The sequence below is a fragment of the Astatotilapia calliptera genome, chromosome 7, assembly GCF_900246225.1.
Source record: "Astatotilapia calliptera chromosome 7, fAstCal1.2, whole genome shotgun sequence".
Lineage (NCBI taxonomy): Eukaryota > Metazoa > Chordata > Actinopteri > Cichliformes > Cichlidae > Astatotilapia > Astatotilapia calliptera.
Window position 1 is genome coordinate 56,965,844 of NC_039308.1, and position 20,783 is coordinate 56,986,626.

At 37.8% G+C, this 20,783-nt stretch overlaps 1 long non-coding RNA gene across 1 annotated transcript in view; it reads right to left on the bottom strand.

The window, feature by feature from the left end:
• Positions 1–18,415, bottom strand: part of LOC113026831 (uncharacterized) — a 64,847-nt gene extending 46,432 nt beyond the window's left edge. The window contains exons 1-2 of the long non-coding RNA XR_003272958.1: positions 18,358–18,415; positions 17,145–17,225 (exon numbers count right to left, since the gene is read on the bottom strand). This is a non-coding gene — a long non-coding RNA (uncharacterized LOC113026831). The remainder of the gene's footprint in view (positions 1–17,144; positions 17,226–18,357) is intronic.
• Positions 18,416–20,783: the final 2,368 nt, after the last annotated feature.

The window sequence follows — 20,783 nt, forward strand, 5'->3', positions numbered from 1 at the left end:
AGAAAGTCTGGAGATCAGGTAAAATCATTATATGCAGATATATATGTTTAGTTATATAGCATGACTTAAAAATGTGAAAAACTTGCTGTGCTTTTAAACATTGCTTTCAATGGACAGATGTACCTCAACCAGACTTCAGAGTGATGTCAGATGGTAAATGGTCCAGTAAAGTCTCTTTTCACTGGCATATAAAATGCATATCAGCTGGTCTGCCAGCTGCAGAAGATCAAATACAGGTTCTCAGAACAGGATGACATCAGAAAACTGGAAGGAAAAAGACCAGCCTTTCTTTGCATGGTAAACTTGTACATCAGACTTTAGAAGTCATGTAGTTTCCCAGACAGAAGGAGGTGAAGGAGAACTGAAAGCAAACCTTTGGGACATTTTAAGTACAGACTTCTGCAACTAATCATCCACTGTCAAAAACGACTGAGATACAATGCAGGCAGAAGTTTTTAGGTCAACTGTTCACATAGGATATAATGTTAATATGATCTGGTATTAATATGCACCAATGCATTTCATAGCAACAATGTGACATGCACAAAAAGTGATAAACATGTAATGCATTTGTCTTCCTCAATGCTTTCATTGCTTCAGCATATGTTTGTTACCCTAAGTTTCCCAAAAATGGATATCTATCATCTTTTCAGTGCAGTAGCTGACGTTAGCGTTTTGCTAACGTCAGCTACTGCACTGTTTGTATTAAACAACAGCTCTCTGCAGAGGAACAGAAGTGTGTAAGCAAGATTAATGAGTTAAGAAGTTAAGTAGAGCCTGACAGAGTTTTCAGTGTTGCCTCTTTAGGTAAGCTTTCTTGTCATTCCTTTCAGTAGTCTTAAAGGCGGCCAATCCATAACTGATATTGTTTCTTTGTGTTTCTTTTTCCTATCCAGATATGTTTTTACTGCACTGGCAGAATGTTTGAGATCATTGTTAAGCTGAAAAATAAAGTTGCTGCAAATCAACCCTTTCCAGATGGTGTTATATGGGGGATCAAAATCACACGATACCTTTCTGTGTTCATTAATCAATCAGTTTTGACAAGATCCACAACACCATTGGCTGAAATACAGCCCCAAACCATAACAGTGCCACAACTGTGTTTTCATAAAAAAGTTTTACAAAGGAGGCCAAGAGAAATTTAGTTTCATCACTCTCCGAGACCTCTTGCTACCCATTTTCTGTCTATGTCTTGTGTTATCTGGCACACTTCTCCCTGTTTTACTTACTTAAAAATATCTTCTTGACAGTCATCGTTTCACTAAGACCCTGTCTGACAAGGCTTCGGCAAACTGTACATGGATTAGGTAATGGCCAAGACGTATCTCTCAGGTCATATGTCAGGGTTTTTTTTTCTTATTTATACATATAAAAGTTGTAACTGTATGACAAAGTTGGGAAGAAAAAGTGATTGTACTTTTTCCATATATCACTTTCAGTTACCTGCTATAGGCAGTCTTTAGTCCTGCCACCTCTTCTTTTGTCCAGAGTTTCTAGTTTTTGCCAGTTTTCTATTTACACACTGAACACAGTGGAGTATCTGCCAATTTTGGAGGAACCACTTGTTGGGCAAAAATATTTTATGCCTGTCAAAATGTGTTACCATTGGCATTTTTCATAGATTGAACAAATCTTTTTAAGTAGTCAAAGTAACTAAAGATACAGAAGTAGTAGTTTGAAACTGGCTCTTTGCTAAGTTGCCTGTTGTGTGCAGACACCAAACATATTCATTCTTTGAGTGAGGTGCTTTTTCATGGTTCGGTGAGTCATAGGCCAGTGTTAAGTGACTGAAAAACATTCATCCCGAAAATTGTTACACTACATACCTAGCATAAAAAATAGAGAAAAAGCAGCCAATGTACAAACGAAAACTTTGAAAGAAAGCCCCAGAAAGCCAGGAGACACATTGTTTAAGACCACTTAAAGAAATGAGAGGTGTCTTGAGTCTTTTGCACCATGCTTTACCTTTGCCCTGGACAAAGGTACAGTAAGTGACTAGAATCAACATTTTTTCACTCATTTTTTTCCCAATGACATGCTCCAAGGAAGGTCCAGGCTCTCAAGGTACCAAGGGTTACACAACAGCTTACACAACCTACTGGACATATGAATAACACTGAAAGCAAGTCTTGAAGTAAAGTTACCATAGCACAAACTGCCTGCATGTATTGTAACAGAAATATAGAGACACCAGTAAATATATATACATATATATATATATATATATATATATATATATATATATATATATATATACACTCTCGCCCCTGCAGGCCGTCTATCCTCCAAGCTCAGGTCCTCTACCAGAGGCCTGGGAGCTTCAGGGTTCTACAAAGTATTTTGGCTGTTCCTAGGACTGCACTCTTCTGGACTGAGATCTCCAATGTTGTTCCTGGGATCCACTCTGATTATCACTTGGACCACTGTTACATTCACCCTCCACATATTTTTGAGCGCTTCTTTGAGCCCTTGGTACTTCTCAAGCATCTCGTCTTCCTTCTTCCTGATGTTGCTGTCATACAGAATTGCTACATCTATCACTACGGCCGTCTTCTTCTATTTGTCTACCACCACTATGTCCAGTTGGTTAGCCACTACCATTTCGTCCGACTGTATCTGAAAGTCCCACAGGATCTCAGCTTAACCACATATATTGCACTCATAACTAGGAAATCAGCTTTGTATCTCAAAGCAACTTCATACCCAAAGTTAGCTAAAGACCAATCAAAAGGCAATCTGTCAACAAGCAAAAATCAGACGACAATTGCTATTACAGCCATCTTGGTGCTCAACAGCAGAACGTCTGATGAACTTAACCAGCAACTCCTTACTTATACAAATTTGGCTTTTCTGACCTCAGTGGATTTTTGTGTGGCAGTGATGTAAACGTATAATATAGGGTTATCTCAGTGGCATCACAGCTGTCACAGCCAGCTGTGGTGATGCTGGATGTGGTGATGCTGACATCAGCAACCTTGAAATCTTCAGTCAGAAAATGATTTGATGTGAAATTAAATCAGTAGTAATTATTGAGTTTGTAGAATTAAAACAAGACTGACATTGCACTCCTTATTTGGCAACGTATAACACAACACTTACTCTATGCAGTATTTTATTATAGCCTTCTAAATACTAGACCTAGGCCCATTTACTTTAACATGGACAATTAAAAATGTGATTTATGATATTTTTCTTTGAACGTGTAATGCACAGTTGCTTTATGTAGACTTGCTGGCAGAAACAGCCGAGTATAGTTCATATGAAGTAAAGGAGAGTCAAAAGAGGAAACAATTAAGTATGTGCAGAGCAAACAATTATTTGCTTGGAGTTGTATGCTTCTATATTATGTTTCTGTATACATACTGCATATGCATATGTAATGTATATGTGTGTCTGTATATAGCAGTGTGTCTATTTGTTAAGTAAAACAAAAAACCTTCCATTTATGTGTTTGCCTGGCCAACAAAGCTGCACATGAAGTTGTTGTTCTTTATAAAGAAACACAAAATTCTAAAATACAACATCCATCCATCCATCCGCTTATCCTTTTCTGGGTCGCGGGGGGCACTGGAGCCTATCCCAGCTGTCATAGGGCGAAAGGCGGGGTACAACCTGGACAGGTCGCCAGTCTGTCGCAGGGCTAACACATAGGGACAGACAACCATTCACACCTAGTGGCAATTTGGATTATCCAATTAACCTATCCCCACAAGCTGCATGTCTTTGGACGGTGGGAGGAAGCCGGAGTACCCGGAGAGAACCCACGCAAACACGGGGAGAACATGCAAACTCCACACAGAAAGACCCCGGCCTGATGGTGGAATTGAACTCAGGACCTTCTTGCTGTGCGGCAACAGTGCTAACCACCGTGCTGCCATAAAATACATACATACGTTTTATAATTTACAAGATATCCACAATCAATAAAGCTTCAAGGTAGACACCTAGTACTATTGTTATAAATTAAATAACCACCCAAATGTGAAAGAAGTTACAGACTTACTGTGAGTGGTCTCTTTTTTGGATGGCCTCTGGTCTTTTGGATAGAATGTCTCATTATTTCCATTCATCACTCTTTTTTTTCTAGTAGACAATTTATGATTAAATTCTAATCAGTTCATCCTTGAGCCCTTGGACACTTGTGGCCAAATTTAAAGAGATTTCCTCATTTTATTATCCCAAGCATTCCTGGGATATTGCATTCACACAAACGGGATGGACAGAGCCCAAAAATATAATGCCTTTCTTAGCAATCACCTGTCCTTGGTGGGGATAAGAATAGATGGGACTCAAGATCCAGTTTTAGCTAAAAAGCAACATTTTTTAATAAATACCAGCAGGTCAAACAGCACTGAAACGTTTGGAAATCTAAATGAATTATATGTTTTGTTTTGTTTTTCTGTTTCTTCTCAGTAATCAGACTTCAGGTAATACAATAGTCATGCTGACAATGAAAACATGTGTAGGTTTGTATTTTCCAAACAGAAAACTGACCAAGAATAAATAAGAAAATCAATAAAGAATTGGACCTATAACCAAAATCAATGAAGACACTGGGATCAATATGCTATCAGTCTATATGGGCAGCTATAACAAACCTACCTAAAACAAACTAATAACAAAGTGAGCCATTAAATTAGATGATGATTTTCTGTGACTTACATTCAAATTAAATCAATTTCATTTGATTTAAGTTTTTTTGGCAAACATCAAAAGAAAAAGGCAAGCCATTGCTTGAAATATAGAATTTGGCATTGCTCTTCAAAGTCAAACCCACACTACACAAGTGCAGGACACAAAAGTCCAAAAATGCTCTTCTAGGGAAAAAGTTTACAAAAAAACAAATCAATCAAGATGCAATTGTGACCTGTCAAAGAATTTACAGATTTATTAATACTTGATGTCAGCCCAGATGCTGAGATGTGTGGATTTGGAAAGTTTTTGTGGGTTTTCTTTGGGAGCTCTGGTTTCTCCTCCAAATAAATAACATTTCATGTTAATGCTGTCATCGACCCATTTTATGATTAAACATTGTTCCAAAAAGTTTGAAAAAGTACTTACAGACCATTTTATACTAATGCCTGATGGAGTTTCAGTGAATCTGAAAAAAGTATTGCACTTAGTTCCATCCAAGGAAAGACAATAAAAAAAACTATGAATAAAAACAAAATTCATATAACGTCTCACTTTTATGTATTTAATGTTGAACTTGTTAAATTTGTTAAATTTAAAATTCAAAGTCTTCCAGGGAGAAAGAGAACAATGAAATATAGCTACTTATTGTGAGAAAATATCCTTTTACTGACAGGTTTTCAATGTGGAGATCCAATATGATTCCAGTCAGTGAGACAGTATGTCAGATCAGCATGTTTTTTGTGATGTTGCTTTTACTTCTCTAATGTGAATCCATGTGGCCAGACTGCTCGCAGACTTGGCCACTGGCTGAAGCCAATTTTCTGAGTTAGGCAGCAGAACACAAGACTCCCCACTTGGAAAAAAGAGAAAAAAAACAGTGGAGGAGTTTTAGCAGTCAGCCCTCAGACAGGAAGACTCTAGAGGAAACACCAGAAAGCCATTAACTAACCACAGAATTATGGTGATCTATTTGCTGGAATGGGCTACAGATAGCTAATGAACAAGCCCCCCCACCCCCCGATCACACACACACGCATACACACACTGCATATACACACAGAGAAGCAATGCTGAGAGAGCTCTTACTTGTACAAAACAGCATGACAGATCAATGCCTGATTCCTAAATCAAGGGAAAAGGTTATTTTCTGTCTCACTGGGATTCCACTTACTATCCCCCCTATATCTAAGACACTCCCATACCCATTTAAACCAAACAAGTCCACCCCCAAACAACACACGCACACACACACATCTCCTAATTAAGAGCGAGGCGGTGCAGCTTTTTTGTGTCTGTGGTTATGCTTGCAATGTTAGTGTCTGGAGTGTGAAAACAGATCTGATGGACTGGTGCCCTCAGTTCTCCCTGATCAGGCTCCAGCAGGTATCCCCCATGATTGACAGCTCACAGGTCATCCGCCCATCTCTCAGTCTGTTAGAGGGTGGGCGGTAAAGAGATTTGGAATGCCTGGGACCCTGATTGCTTTATTGCTCGCCTGTCAGAACCATTGTACAGCTCTGTATTATTAGGGCTTGCCATCTCTCACCGTCTGGTAGGTGTCGCGTCTCAGCTCTGCATAAAGAATCACCACTCCATTCAAAACCCTCTTTCTTTTTGGCTGAAAGGAAGAAAGCACAGATTTTTCCACAGAATCTCCTGTACTGGTTTGTCAGATAATACAACACAAGTGTCTCCAGGGAATGGTTTGGATGGCGCTGCTTTACACTCAAATGAAGAAGATTTGAGATTCCATTTGGCAATAATTTATCACAGTGATACCAACAATAGTCTATAACACTACACTGAAATTACTCTGATGTTCCTGATTATGTATCTAATCATGCTGAATTTTTACTACTCTAGTGTGCACATCCCTGAAACCGAAGAAGATAGCAAGTTTCTCTATTATGCATTCCTCTTTTGTGATGTTTTATTCTATAAACCACAAAAAGGAACCAAAATATCTTTCTTAAATAGAGTGGCAAAAGTTAAAAAGCAATGATCAATTTAAAAGACAATTATATATAAATTGTGCAACACATATAAAAACTGGTTTATCATATCATTCATTTTTAAATAAATAATGCCTAAAGTTACAAAATCCAGCTTTTCAATTGTGAATGTGGACAATGTGTGTGGGGTTTCTTTTGTTATAAATTTTCATTGAAATTAGTATATTATTGAGTTTTCTGGTCTAAGAAAATCAATAATCAACAATTTCAACAGATTCTAGAATTCACTTTTTAAAGAGTTAATTCATCAATAATAAGATCGGCATGTTTAATCAATAATGAAGTTAAAGCTCCATCTCCACTAAGAAAAACTGATTTATTTATTACATTTTGAGAGTGCCCTAGTATTTTGATGATGATATGGTGTAGATTCCGTATAATAAAAATGTTCCAGACTAAACTGTTGGGTTGTACTGTGTCCAGACGTGCATTCTATTGGAATTTGTTTAATATTGCAGTTTAAATATAACAAATTGAATTTTCAATCAAAATGTTTAATCATAAATCGCCAAATTTAAGTTTATTAAATTTTCACATATAAAAATCTTATATAAAATCTTAAGGTAAAGGTAATACAGGGGAAAGAAATGGTTTGAAAAGTATACTTCACTAGCTTTGATTCCCATTGGAACAAAGAACCTCATCCAAAGCTAAAATGGCCCAGTGAACAATGTCTTTACACAAATCCCTAGCTGATTTTTTTTTTTCATGTTATTCCCCAGACCGCGATGACAGACTGGCAGGTTGTTGAAGGTCATCAAAGCTATGCCTCCCGCCCCCCCGAAGCCCAGGTGATGGCCAGACTACATCCCCAAGTGATCTTGCTCCTCCAGGCCACAGCAGAAACAAGCCCACTGGGGTACCACGTCACTGTTTCCATGGAGATGAGGTGACAGGCTGGCCGCGGCGCAGACTCACACCTTTATGGTCAGCGACTCAGCGTCTCTGAGGAGACTTCGCTGTCTAACAGCAGTTGCACACAAGTTGCGGTTGCCCCCACTCCCACCCCAAAACCATTCATTGTCTCTTTTTGTTGTCGTTTTTAAAGCCAGTCCATGCGCAACATGGGACACCCTTCCTCTAACAGTCCAACCCTTCTTGCCCTGGCAGTGCTACCCTTGTGAGCCCTGCTGGGAACAGTGGTGAGATGTTAGATTAGACCTGCAAGTCTGGGCAGGGCCTAAGAGGGAATGCAATGTGAAGGGACTGCCCATTCCGTCTATGGCTCATGCTCCATTGTGGTTTTATATGGGGGTGTGAAAATATCATTCCCCAGTGCTGTCTCCTTTAAGAGCCTCTCACAATTGGCTGCTGACGAAAACTGGCTTGACTAGCTCAGTTCAGTATCCCTGTTGATCTATGTTATCACATCTCATTACACCGACTATATCTGACAGACAGTTGAATAGCAGATGCATACTTTCAAATCTATCCATCACTGACAAGCAGCTTTCATGCCAGTGATCATATTGATTTTTAAAGCGAGACTGTTCTTCATTCTGTATGTGTGTCCTAATCTGAGAAATGAATGATAACCTCTTCATCACTCTACCCCCTGAGTGTTCTTACTGGAAGCCATATTGATTTTGTTAGTCTGAGAGTCCTTGCATTGCATGGCCTTTACCTCAGGGACAAATCTAATTGTTTATCTCTGGACAGACTTCTGCCTTTACTCCCTTCTGTCTCATTATGTGCCAAGATTTGTCAAGTCAAGTCTCTCCACACTCTCAAATCGCGCTTTACAACATGTCGTTCGGCAGAACACTACAGATGGCTTACTTATCAACAGACCCTCCCACATGGAATGCCACAAACATGACAGCACAACACACTTGCAAAAATATACACAAACTGACATACAATGTAATCACACTCTGGAGACACGATTACACATACTGACACACAAAACATGAGTCACATTTTTTAAGAAACACTGATTTTTGAGATCATTGTGTAAGCTTTCTGGAGAAAATTGTAGACATTTTTTATTATTTTGAGGACTGCAATACACTTAAAAATAGTTGTAAGAATATTTCTAAATCTTTATTTTATCATGAATTATTTCCTCATGTCTAGTGAATCATACCAGAGGTGGCTCATAGTAGAATAAACCACCGATTAAAATGAAAAGCTTTAATAACTCATCTGCAAATGCTATCTTTACCAGCCTGGTCAGGTCACTGACCAAAGCTGAATTACAATAGCATTCCTCTACTTTATTATAGCAAACACAGTCCTTTACAGATCCAAGTTCTTTTTTTAAATAAGGAGTGTAACTCAGTGCATTGTGCCAGACTACTTCAGCTGCACTTACAAATGAATGAATGAATCACTGAAGCTACTGATTTACTACAGTGTGAATTCTGCTCAATATATTCACTGCAAAAGTCCTGTTGTATGATGTGTGTGAGTTATCAGGAACGAGAGAATGACAAATGCCTTGCACAACGATGCCAAAACCATTGCAAGAGTCAGTACAGTGCATTCAGAAGGTAGATTTAACCACTTGATTAGATGCATACATAATGCAATCTCATCAGTACAGTCATGGATAGAATGTAAATAGTAAGCAGGTGAACCAAATAATTATGGTTTATATACATACTGTATATTGATTTGATTTCCTACTACCTACTCAACTAAAACATGTTTAAAAAATAAATGACTTTATCAAGTTCAACATCCCAAAATCATGCAAAATTTTAAGATTCTAACCAGTCTACTTGGCATTATAACACTTTTCAAATTAGTAACCCTAACTCTTCCATAAGGACTATAATATGAAAGGTTAATCAAATCTGATAAGGGTTAATGGCTTAGGATGAATAACTATACTCTTTCAGCTGCCAACAATTAAAAGCCTCGTCAACATAGGAAGACAATAATTCAGTACAACTGGAAAAACCTGAGTCTGTACAGTTAATAAACCAACTTGAATGAACATGAGGACAAAATATTTTTGTTAATATAAAGACTTTTCTTTCCGATGACCTTTCTCGCTAGCTCTCCAAACTCTTTTAGGCCATTGGAAGCCCTTGGTCAGGCTTTATCAGTGAGTTAACTCCAACGAAGTAGGCTAGATCAATAAGCCCACTCTCAGAAAGGAGCCAGAGCAGAGAGTTAGAGGCGCGGGGGAGAGAGATAGACGCAAGAGGCAGGGAGCAATCAGAGAGCTATGGATGTGTGCCTTCAGGAGTGGATCGATGCACTGACAGGAGCCCTGCTTTGTTCTCACACAGTGCTCAGATGTTAGGCATGCTTAACATGATTGCTTAAAGGTTTTTGTTTGCCTACTTGTGTTTTTGTTTGTCATTTGTCTACTTATAGTATATCATGCTGTCCCTTTTACAATGTAGACAGATCGTTAGGGTTGTTATCCTATGTCCCGTTGTTTTTTTTTTTGTTATTGTTTTTTTCACAAAGTACGTCAAGATATGATTTTTTTTTTCAGCTAGACTTTTAGTAAGCATTTTATTCTGTCAAATTTCTGCAAAATTTCTACAAATGCTTAAGACATGGATAGCAACTAGTCCTTAAGTAACAAATACAAATATTTCAAATATGCTTCTGAATTAACAAACAAACAAGCAAAATTGTGTATTCAGACATATTTTGGCATCCACAATTTTCAGCTATGAAAACTATTTCTTTTTGCAAAATTTGGCTCTTACATCCTTGTCATTTCTCTAGATCAAGGGGTTGTCTTATTATTGCTAAATTGCTTTTTTCATCTTTCATCTCTACATATGGTCGTCCAAAGCATGTTAAATAATTTGCCATACTAAATGCTACGCCAGCAACTGCTTCTAACAAAAACTTGGGTGTGCCTTGGGTGTGTTAACCGCAAAGGACAAGTAGGTGTCAATAGATCTGCTCTCAGAGCGCATGGGCCGTTGAAACGCATGAGCTCTTTTCCAAGGCTTAATAAGATAGCACAGATGTGCCCTTGTCTCAGCCCAGCCCTACGTCTCATTGTACTTTGGCCTCCCAACCCTGCCATTGCAAGACCTCTATAGCACTGGCTGCATGAGAGGGTCTCATTAGGACAGACAAACGAAAACCGAGGGTCAAGGTATATAAAGGTAGCCACAGTTAAGGATCCTGCCTCTAAGATTAGATGGACGCTTCACCACATCCTAGGGCCACCCTGCAGACCTCTGGCCCTCCCAATCATGACCTCCAATATCCACCATTATTTGATGAAGCAGAGCTTGATAATTATTTTGCGTGGATGAAGAAGGGGGCACAGTGTGAAAGGAGTGTCTCATTCTAAGGGAAAGGATAGTAGGGGATGACAGAAAAAAACTAACAAAAAAAAAGATCAAAAGCAGGCCTTTCGCTTTTCATGCCTCAGAGGCTCCAAAGAGGATAAAGAACAATTGGGTCCTGGGTATCCTGTCCTCTCTGGCAATTAGACTCAGCTGATGAAGTGAAAGGGATGAATGGCAGGGTTCAAGGCCTTCTCTAGGATTCACACAACAGGATGTGTTTTTACCTTCTTCTCCTTTATCTTCAGCTCCCTTTAGAGCGGCAGAAATCCAGTTGAAATATTTCTAGATGAAGACAATGTAATTCAAGGTGCCAAATCTTAATCATAGGAACTGTTGAGACTCAAGAGGTGTGAGTCGAGTGAAAGGGCCAAGAGAGACGTGCATGTAATCGTACGTTCATGTACACATTTTTTTAAGGTCACAAAGACCATTATCTGTTTCAGTGAAAAAATAATGTGAGTGGATATAAATGTAGGATAATCAAGCCTGTGATATGAAATTTAAAAGCTTAAGAGAGTATCTCACAATTAGTATATCTAGTTTTGTTTTAATCTGCCTTTTTTCAAACCACATGACATTTCTTTAACATGATATAGTCACATACCCCTAACCAGTCGTGTTAGATACAACTACACAGCAAACAATAATTCTGTTTTTACTTTGCTTCATTATAACTGTGAATTAAGACAAAACATTTTAACTCAAATAGGCTTTTAATTACTAGGAAGGGTTGCAGGAAGTGTAGAGTTTATATTGTTGTTTCCCATGTGGGCTTGTCAGGGACATTTCGGGATTGAGCTAGGTTTATACACTGTTATGTCTAGTCTGTCATGCTAAATTCTTCATGTTTTTTCCACCATCTGTACAGTTCAGTTTTGTGTGCTGTTCATTATTTACATTTGTGTTAGATTAGTGACGCTGTGACACCATGAGTGCAGTGGGTTGCTTGTCTGATGATACAAATTGCAAAAAAAAAACCTAAAACTTCAGGTCATTTTGGTTGGTCCTTTGGCCAGGTATGACGAGTGGGAATGGAAGCATAATTCAAATATTCACATATATTGAAAACACCTCCGAAAACTGTTTACTGAGGTAACGAATGAAGTGATGTTTATTTTCATTTTCTCACTGTTTTCTTGTGTCTTCTTATTACGACTTCACTGACTTCTTAACACGAACAAAGTATGGCTGTTTGACTTTATGCAGCAACTCATGCCTGCTGGCTATGACAATAACATCCAGTTTGAAGACACCATCTTAGGGGGCTATTTGCACTTTACATACTTTCCATATATACTGTTTAGTGACAAGCCTGTGTTAGCATACACAGTTGTCTTCAGAATGATGCTCTCCTAATTGTTAAATCCATGCCGAGATAGTCAAGCTGCTGACTTTTTAATCAAGACTCAGAGAATACCCACAACTGCAGAAAGAAATAATTAACATGGCAAACAGGATAGGGTCAAAACAAGGCTTTGCATTAACCTAGGACAACTGGTAATAGAAGAAACACTCAGTTGCTAACTAGAATTGTAACATGTCACTAGCACTTTTGAAAAAGCACAGTATGGTCCTACTTTAGGTCAAAAGGAAATTAAAAAAAATTTGAATATAGAAACTAGAAACTGTTATTATGAGTAGATGACACACTGGAAAAATGACCAGAGAAATGCTAAAATTAAAGTTGATTTGTAAATTGTTTTAAAAAGCAAAGCAAATCTCCCCATTGTCATTTTTTTAAAAGTTATTGAACAGTTAATAGAAGTAGAAAAATACATTTTTAGTCCAAAAAAAATTAGACTACTGAGAGGAAAATGTTATACTCTACATCCAGAGGCAAAAAGAAAACTCTAAATTCACATATTAGATTAAAAAAATAAGTCAATTAGCTTGCAGTATATTATCTAAATATGTGAAGGATACCCTTTCAAAAAGTCCATGTCAAATTCTTGACAGTTATACAAAATATATTAAACTTTAAACTTGGCCTGGCATTAAAATCCAAGCCAGATTCTCTAATGTGTAGGAAGAGGTATTAACCTGATACACAAAGTATGCTAAATGTTACATTTTGTCTTAATGACTGTTTTTGCATTAGTGAATCTGGTTTCAGTGCACTGAATTTTTTAGTTTTGGAGACGGAAGATGAAATGGGAAATATGCACGAAAAAACATTTTATGTGATTTGGATAAGGGCAAAGTTCTAGTGTTGTACTTTGAAGGCTACTGGATCCATTTCAGAGGAAAGTAAGTGAAATTAAGAAGAAAAAAATGCTGGGCACCATGTGTTAAGATGCTACTTGGAAGATGCTAAGCAGATACAGTCATGCCCCATGATATTCATATGCTGTATTTTCCACAAAATTGCACCCACACTGCTACTTTAATCTGAATACATAAACTTACAAACCACTTGCTGCCATTAGGTTATCATAGATTTATTTAGATTTATTGAAAATTCCTTACAGTGCCCATGCCAGTAAATGGATCCCATCTCTTAACTATACTGCTACACTGCACTAAAACCTTAAGATGATTAGTGATATTCTTTTTTTTTTTTTTTTCTCTTAGATTAGTGATATTCTTAAAACCTAGCCCACTGATAATGTGTTTAAAGAAGCGATACGGCTTTTCCAAGCTTTGAGTTCAAAGTCTGAGAAGCATGGGGTCAGAGTGCCAATGGGCTAAACAAAGAGTAGCCAAAATGGGCTTTGGGGGATTTCAAACTCAGGCCCCTGAACCCCTTTGATCAAAACATAGCTACCGCTATAGAAATACTAAGTATCGAGTGCATGGAACTGTGCTGGTAGCAAAGAATCATGAGTTTGGCTTGTTGAATAAGAAGGTACAAAGTATGCTGGATATGTCACGAATATTATTATATAATAAAAAGACTTTAAGAACTATGAAAATACAATTTTTGTATGTAATGGTAGGTAGATTCTCAAATTATGTTATATAATGGCTTCCAAAGCTGCTATATTTTCAAACAGGATAGATGCAAGGGATGCTGTTGAACCTAGTATATTTGTTTAGATGTTTTATATTTCACTTTTATTATCAATCATCACTTTTAGATATGATTTTAGACAAGATTTCTTTCAAATTTATATATAAAACTAATTACACATAAAGATTAATCAGGTGGTAAGCAGATTTTTCTTCCCCATCTGTTTTAAGGGTGGTATGGGCTAACTCACAAATATTCAACTGGCTAATTAGTTCTACTTTGACTCTCAGTGAATGCCAGTGTACTTAATGAAATAAACAAGAATAAAAATGACTGAAACTCAAACTTGAACAGATTTTCCCATCTTGAACAGCCCTGAGCAATTAAGCAGGTATGTTTTCATATTATTCTAATATTAAATCAATTACACCCAAGAGAATGTGACTGTGTCGGTTATCACGAAACTGTCAATGAGGCTAACAATATAGTATCAACAAATGTACAGTGAAATTGATGTCTTTTTTCTTAATTTAAGGAAAAGAATGTCATGAAGGGAATATTTATTATATGTAAGATATCTAAAGTTGTTAAATGAAAAAAGAAATGCGTATAATGTCAAACTGCACTTAATAAAAAAAGAAAACTTAATTTTATGTGATTATTAGCATCCTTCAGTACAACACCTCTGGGTATCAACAACAACAACAGATTAGTCTGGGAGAAAACCATATTGGCAAATGGAATATATGATGGAGAAGATAATTGCATTGTGAGAATTTCAATTAGCCTATGTAGGTCTTTGAATATTTCCTTATGGCACTGGTGGTTAGCTCATATTTAAACAGTTATCGCTGTGTTTCACAGTCCATTAAGAATGTTTTCAAAAGGTCCATAGTGAATGATGTAGTGTCTAGTACTTTCAGATAGACCTTATACTACTCCAACTTAGGAACATACAACTGCAATATAAACCACAACATATGTTGCACATCTGAGAGAGGGGCAGTTATGGCTTGTTACACCCAGAGTACTGCAGGCAAAGATTAAAAAAAAGATTAGAGTCTACAAATGAATCTTTCCCTCATTGTTGTCTACCCTAGCTGTGGATTAAATCACTGTTTGGTATGTAACGCCATATAACAACGCTATAAATTTGGTTTTCATTAATTTTCCAACTTACCTCAAATAATTTGCTTCTTTGATTATGTCGCTATCAAACGATTTCATCAAATGCTTGGGTCTAAAACGTTGTAGAGCACAAAATTAAGCAACAAATTTTGTTTTTTCCTAGCACACAATGCAAACCAAAGGTTTAATTTAGTATAAGACAAAAAAAACAGTATAACTATCTTAATAGTGAAGCTAAACTAATCAGTTTTGGGCATTATAACTTGAAAATAACATTTAGTGATTAATTGACTATTAATGGCCATGATATAAAGAAAACACACATTTTATTTATTAATAATATGCATGAAACTCAAACAAAGGTAAATAGTTTTGAAGATTATGATGAATATCATATAACTTTACACCCCAGATTTAAGTCAGGAAAGGTTAACACTTTCTCAACAGGAATCTTCATTGCTTTATTTTTTAAGCTGACACAAACAATATAGCCAATATAGCCAATAGAAAAAGACAAACTTACTGCTATATTTTCTATTTATTCCACCCTGAAAAAGCCAATTACTGCATTAAAACATTATTTTTCAGCATGAAAGATATCTTCCTTTATAACAATGAACAAAATTTCATTTTATTATTTAATCTATTAGAACTGGTTGATGCCTCCTGATGACACAAATAGATGGGATGCACAAAATGTAATAGGCATCTTGTTTTAATTGTTCAAATTTTCTCTCTTTTTTTAAGGTGACAGGGCCATTACTCCAAAGTCACCACTTATCAGCAGTATCACCGAGGATTAATGGTTTCACTTCTGCTAGTAAGAAATGTTTAAGTTGTCCTGATTATCAGTGCAAGAAAAAGAATAATGGTTATTTGTCATTGTGTTAAGCAGTGGGAGAGACTAATCTAACAAAACACCGAGTTAAGAACACCATTAACCCTTTCTAGTGAAGCTGAGTGGGATGTGAGTTGGATTGTGCCCAACAGTGAAGCCCAGTGTCTAAAATAAATGCTTGTCTTTGTAAGAGCTGTGTCAATCTGACTCAGAGGTGCATTATCCATGAGCAGTTTATGCTATAGCAACTATAGTTACTCTGGCTTCCATACTGAGCTTAACATTTTCTACATTATTCACTATTTTTGGACTGTAATCACACTTTTATTGTGTAGGAGACAGTGACCTACAGAGGAAAAAAGGTTTGTTTTTATAATACTGCATAAGAAAAAAGAAAAGCTAATGGGACAACATCTACTTCCTTAAAGTTAATAACAGCCAGTCAGTCAAAGATACACAAACAAAAAAGGAAATTTCATAATGTTACAGTAAATATTACATTCATAACCCCATTGCAGAACACAAACTAAATATGGCAGTAAGTGAAAGATAACATTATAATGGTAAATGTTCAGACATTGAATTTAGTTTAGGACTTATACTTGTTCGCACCAGAACAATTACCACCAATATCTGGCATACTACCGATTTAACACATTTGTCTCGTAAAGGATTTTTTTTCCAGTGGTAGAGTCCCTGAAGCTTTTGTACTGGTGGTGCTGCTCCAGTAATCGCCTACATTATTTTCCTTGTCTGTCACCTTTATAGTATCTATTAGCCACTCTCTACTATCTGTTTGTGGGGCATTTTCTCTTCCTTTTTTCCCATGAATGTTTTATATATTGGAGGGAGAATGATTGTTCTTTGCAATGAGGCTAGCGCGTGGCCTCAGTAAGACAAATTGCTCCAGAACGTCTAAATGGCAGTCAATGATAACTCATTGTAAGGAGAGTAAGTGACTTCCAATGGAGTGGATAGGGGACAGAGAATAATGGCAGAGCACAGGTGAAAAATAGATGTTTGGCTCAGTGTAATTACTCCATTAGGGGGCTCTCTGTTAATCTACCAAGCCACAGCAAGTGTTTTTACAGCGATGAGGAGGTGACAGGCGAAAATGACTGCAACTGGACAGAGAGGAGCCGCGCTGCCTCCCCAGTCACAACACACTCTATGAAGTGTTTACTAATGGACAAATGTACTCCCAGTCTGTGCTCTATGCGGCATGCCATATGAGCTACTCCAGTCAGAAGTTCATATAGTGATAGATGTATTGATGAAGCTCCTCAATGAGCTGACATATTAATTACCTGCAGTATGGTCCCATGCATGCAGAGTGCTTTAACCTTCACTGTCTCTGTTTTGTGCTGAAGGATGGATCAGCTGTGTGCCTGTTAAATATGAAAATCTGGGTTAGAACAAAAAAGGGACAAAGGAAAACCCACCCGCTGGAAATCAACACCCCCATTCTGCTGATTTTCCAGACAAACATAATGATAACAATTTTTTGACCATTTGGTGTCTGCTGCTTCCGCCTGTGGCAATCTAGACAAAAGAAGCCTGGAAAAAAAATGCTCCAATATGGTCTTAAGAGTTTATTCTGACCATACAATCTGTTTTCTTAAGTCAACTTTTAAAACACTGCTACGAGCAGTGCCCACAGCATTATCAGTGAAGCTCAGATTGACCTGGTATTCACCTTTATACCATTTCCCATCTGTTTAGGTTCCACCCTAGAATTCATCCCAGTTGGCTGTAGGCCCACTTTGCATTGGGCTTTCTCCGTGAAACCCTGAACAAAACCCTGTAGGAGCTAGACTTTCTGTTCGGCCTATTTCAGAGGAAGATTTCAGCTTGCATCCCAGGATTTCAGCACCTGACTTTTTCCAAGTGCTTTCCAATGTAAAAAAAAAAACAACAACAAAAAAAACAACAACAACAAAAAAAACATAAAGACGAAAGCGGAAAAATTTAACCATTTGTTTCAGCGCAACTTTAAATTTAACTCAAATAAGTCGAATATCCCTGCACCTCAACAGCAGTAACTATGGGTTTATATAGTGAGAGGAAAACTGCCTGCAAACAAGCTGGTTACATTAGCCGACAACGAGTTTATTCGAATTTCTTTAAACGCATCTATTTTCATTCAAGTTACATTAGAGGCTACATCCTTGATTATAGCTGTTCTCCTTACTGCAGCTTATTAGATAGGAGGGACCGACCTTCAACTTGATGAGAAAAAAAAAATTAAAAAAAATAAAGCTATCAGCAGGCAGGAATGGCTCAAAACACACACAAAGGCACCAATACAAGGCGTCCAGCTGGACAATTTTCTCTGCCCCAAAAGCTACAGGTTGCGGTTAGGGGACTTCAAATGGTAAGGACAGTGAGAGGTGCCATTATCACTCAGTGATGAAAACGAGCACGGTGACCCGATTAAAGCGAGAATTTCTGGGTCATGGTCTTGTTTTTCAATGCTTAATTTGTCTATCGATAGTGACACGGTCCGCGGCTTGCACCTACCTGTAATATTATCTTTCTAAAAGTCGTGGTTCAGACAGGGCCCTTGTCACTGTAACCCAACACGGAGTGAGTGAGCGGATTAGCCCGCAGCGTGTAGCGGGGGGGAAGAGCAGGCTGCCTGCCTGTGCTGTGCAAGTTGCGGGCTGCGGCGCCACTCAGTGGACGCTCCGGTTTCAAGAGCTCCTGCTTCACCGTGGGGTCTCAGTCACTGCAGTCTGCTGTGCGTGAACGATACAAAGTGTTTCTCGAGTTTTTAAACCATACATAGATAGATAGATAGCAAAACCTTCTTTAATACTTCTATTGAAGACAAGTAATGATAAGTAATAGCTGGACCTACATACAGCCACATAAGATATGCATAACAAATGCAAGCGTTGCTTTCTGTCTTACATTGCACAAGAGTATTGGGAATACTATGGACCTACACTTTAGCCTTCACCTGAGCTGAAACTAGGTATAGCTTGTTTAGGTGGCCTTTGGTGTGTGATGTATGGTAACAAATAACAGTTCACAGTGTCTGTGGTCTAGCCTTCTCAGGGCTCCCTTTGCATCAGACACAGTCCCCTTCATCTCATGCTAATGTAGTGCAAAAAAGATATCCAGCTTTAAAGACATGGCAGTGAGTTTAAAAAAAGGCTGTGCTTAGTGTTTGAAGTCATAAATGTGACAGAAGACTTCAAGAGAAAAGACCCAAGACTGGCAGTCTAAAGATGAGTGAGAGGCGGACAGGGAACATGTTTTTTTCCCATCCAGAGGGATATTCTGTGGCCAAGCTTGATTATTAGAGATGAAGGACAAGCTGAGAGGATGTGGGATTGTTAAATTCTTGAATCCTTTCACTAAAGAGCCCCCTCCTATAACATTCTTCCGCGCTCCATTTCTGTGCATTTATGGCGCACCCTTGATTTTGTTCCCTTTTCTTTTTAAGGCCGAATGAAATTCAGATTCCTTGATGATATGCAAAAAGCAGAAGAGAAATATGGAAATATAATTTGAAGCTGGGCTGGCATTTAAAAATAAAACTGCAATATACATTTACAGTGTTTATATTCGAAAACCAAATAATACTGCTACAAAATGACCGAATTTCCTGTTTGACTAGAAATTATAGGCTCACCCCCCCCCCCCCCCCAAAAAAAAAAAAATTAATCACTACACTGTATATGTAGAGAGCACTTCAGCTGTCTATGGTGTTATGTGAAACCCTGGCTGTGGATTCAAAACCTTCTTTCCCCTTTCTGTGAGAGGCTGTGCTTCATTTGATGCCCTGTCCATTATTGCCAGCATATTTGAAAAGTGCTAAGCCTTGAAACGAGTCCCATATTATTTCAGGCCGGACTGAATATTTCACGGCAGGAGGCAGAAAATGAGACCTTCCCTCAAGAGACTGCCTGCAGTGCATTCTACTTGGTGCAGCAATCGGAAGGTCTCATACTGTGCAAAACACACTTGAACAAACAATTATATATTTATCCACCACACTTGTGAGATTTTTTTAAATTTCTTTATTTTTCCTATCCACTTGGTTGTACCGAAAATTAGGTGGGAGGGGGGGGATGCAAGTAAACTGTATATATGGAGTTTCCTTTAGTTTTGGGCTTGCAGCTATCGGTATCAGCACCTTCACCAGGGACAGTGAGTATTCACCAACCCTTAGAATAAGGTGTTTTATCACCACCTCAGGAGCAGAAACACATTCTAGGGAAAGAGGAGCTTCCTTTGAGTTGCATCCAGAGTAAACTGCAGCAGGCTAAAATAAATAAATAAATAAATATAAGCTAACCAGATTGATACCTGAATCCCCTCTGCCTTCTTTAAATCCTATCTCGTTCTTGTGAGATTAATCTGTGTTCTGGTGCATGATTTCATGAATGTGTAACAGACTCTTCTGTGGACAGTTGTCTCTCTCTTTGACTGATTCACGAGAGTTAGATAGCGGCATAGCGCTCTGAAATGTTTGCCGGCAGAATATTCATGAGTTAGGAGTGGCAGAATGAGGAAAGTTCCCGAGAAAGCTGTAACACTTACTAGTAAAAAAGAACTCAAGAACATATGTAGGTGTGTTATAGTCACCCACTCAATTTGCCCTCTGCACATTTATACATTATTACTGTTTGAGTCATTCCTGGATTATTCTACTTGGCAAGCACCAATAATACTATGTATGTAGATATGCATTAGGGCATTATGGTAACAAAAAAAAAGCTGTTTCTGTGGAGATGTGTTCTTTTATCTGGTAACATATATAAATACATACACATATATTCCCCTTTGACATTTGATTTTATCATCTACCTTCAAATTATAAAATTGTGGTCGGCCACAAATGACATCTATTCAAATTTAAAGTTGACATATAAAATGTGCTTCAATTTTATACCATAATAGTGAACAAACTACTCAATTTGCACCTAAAAGTAGAT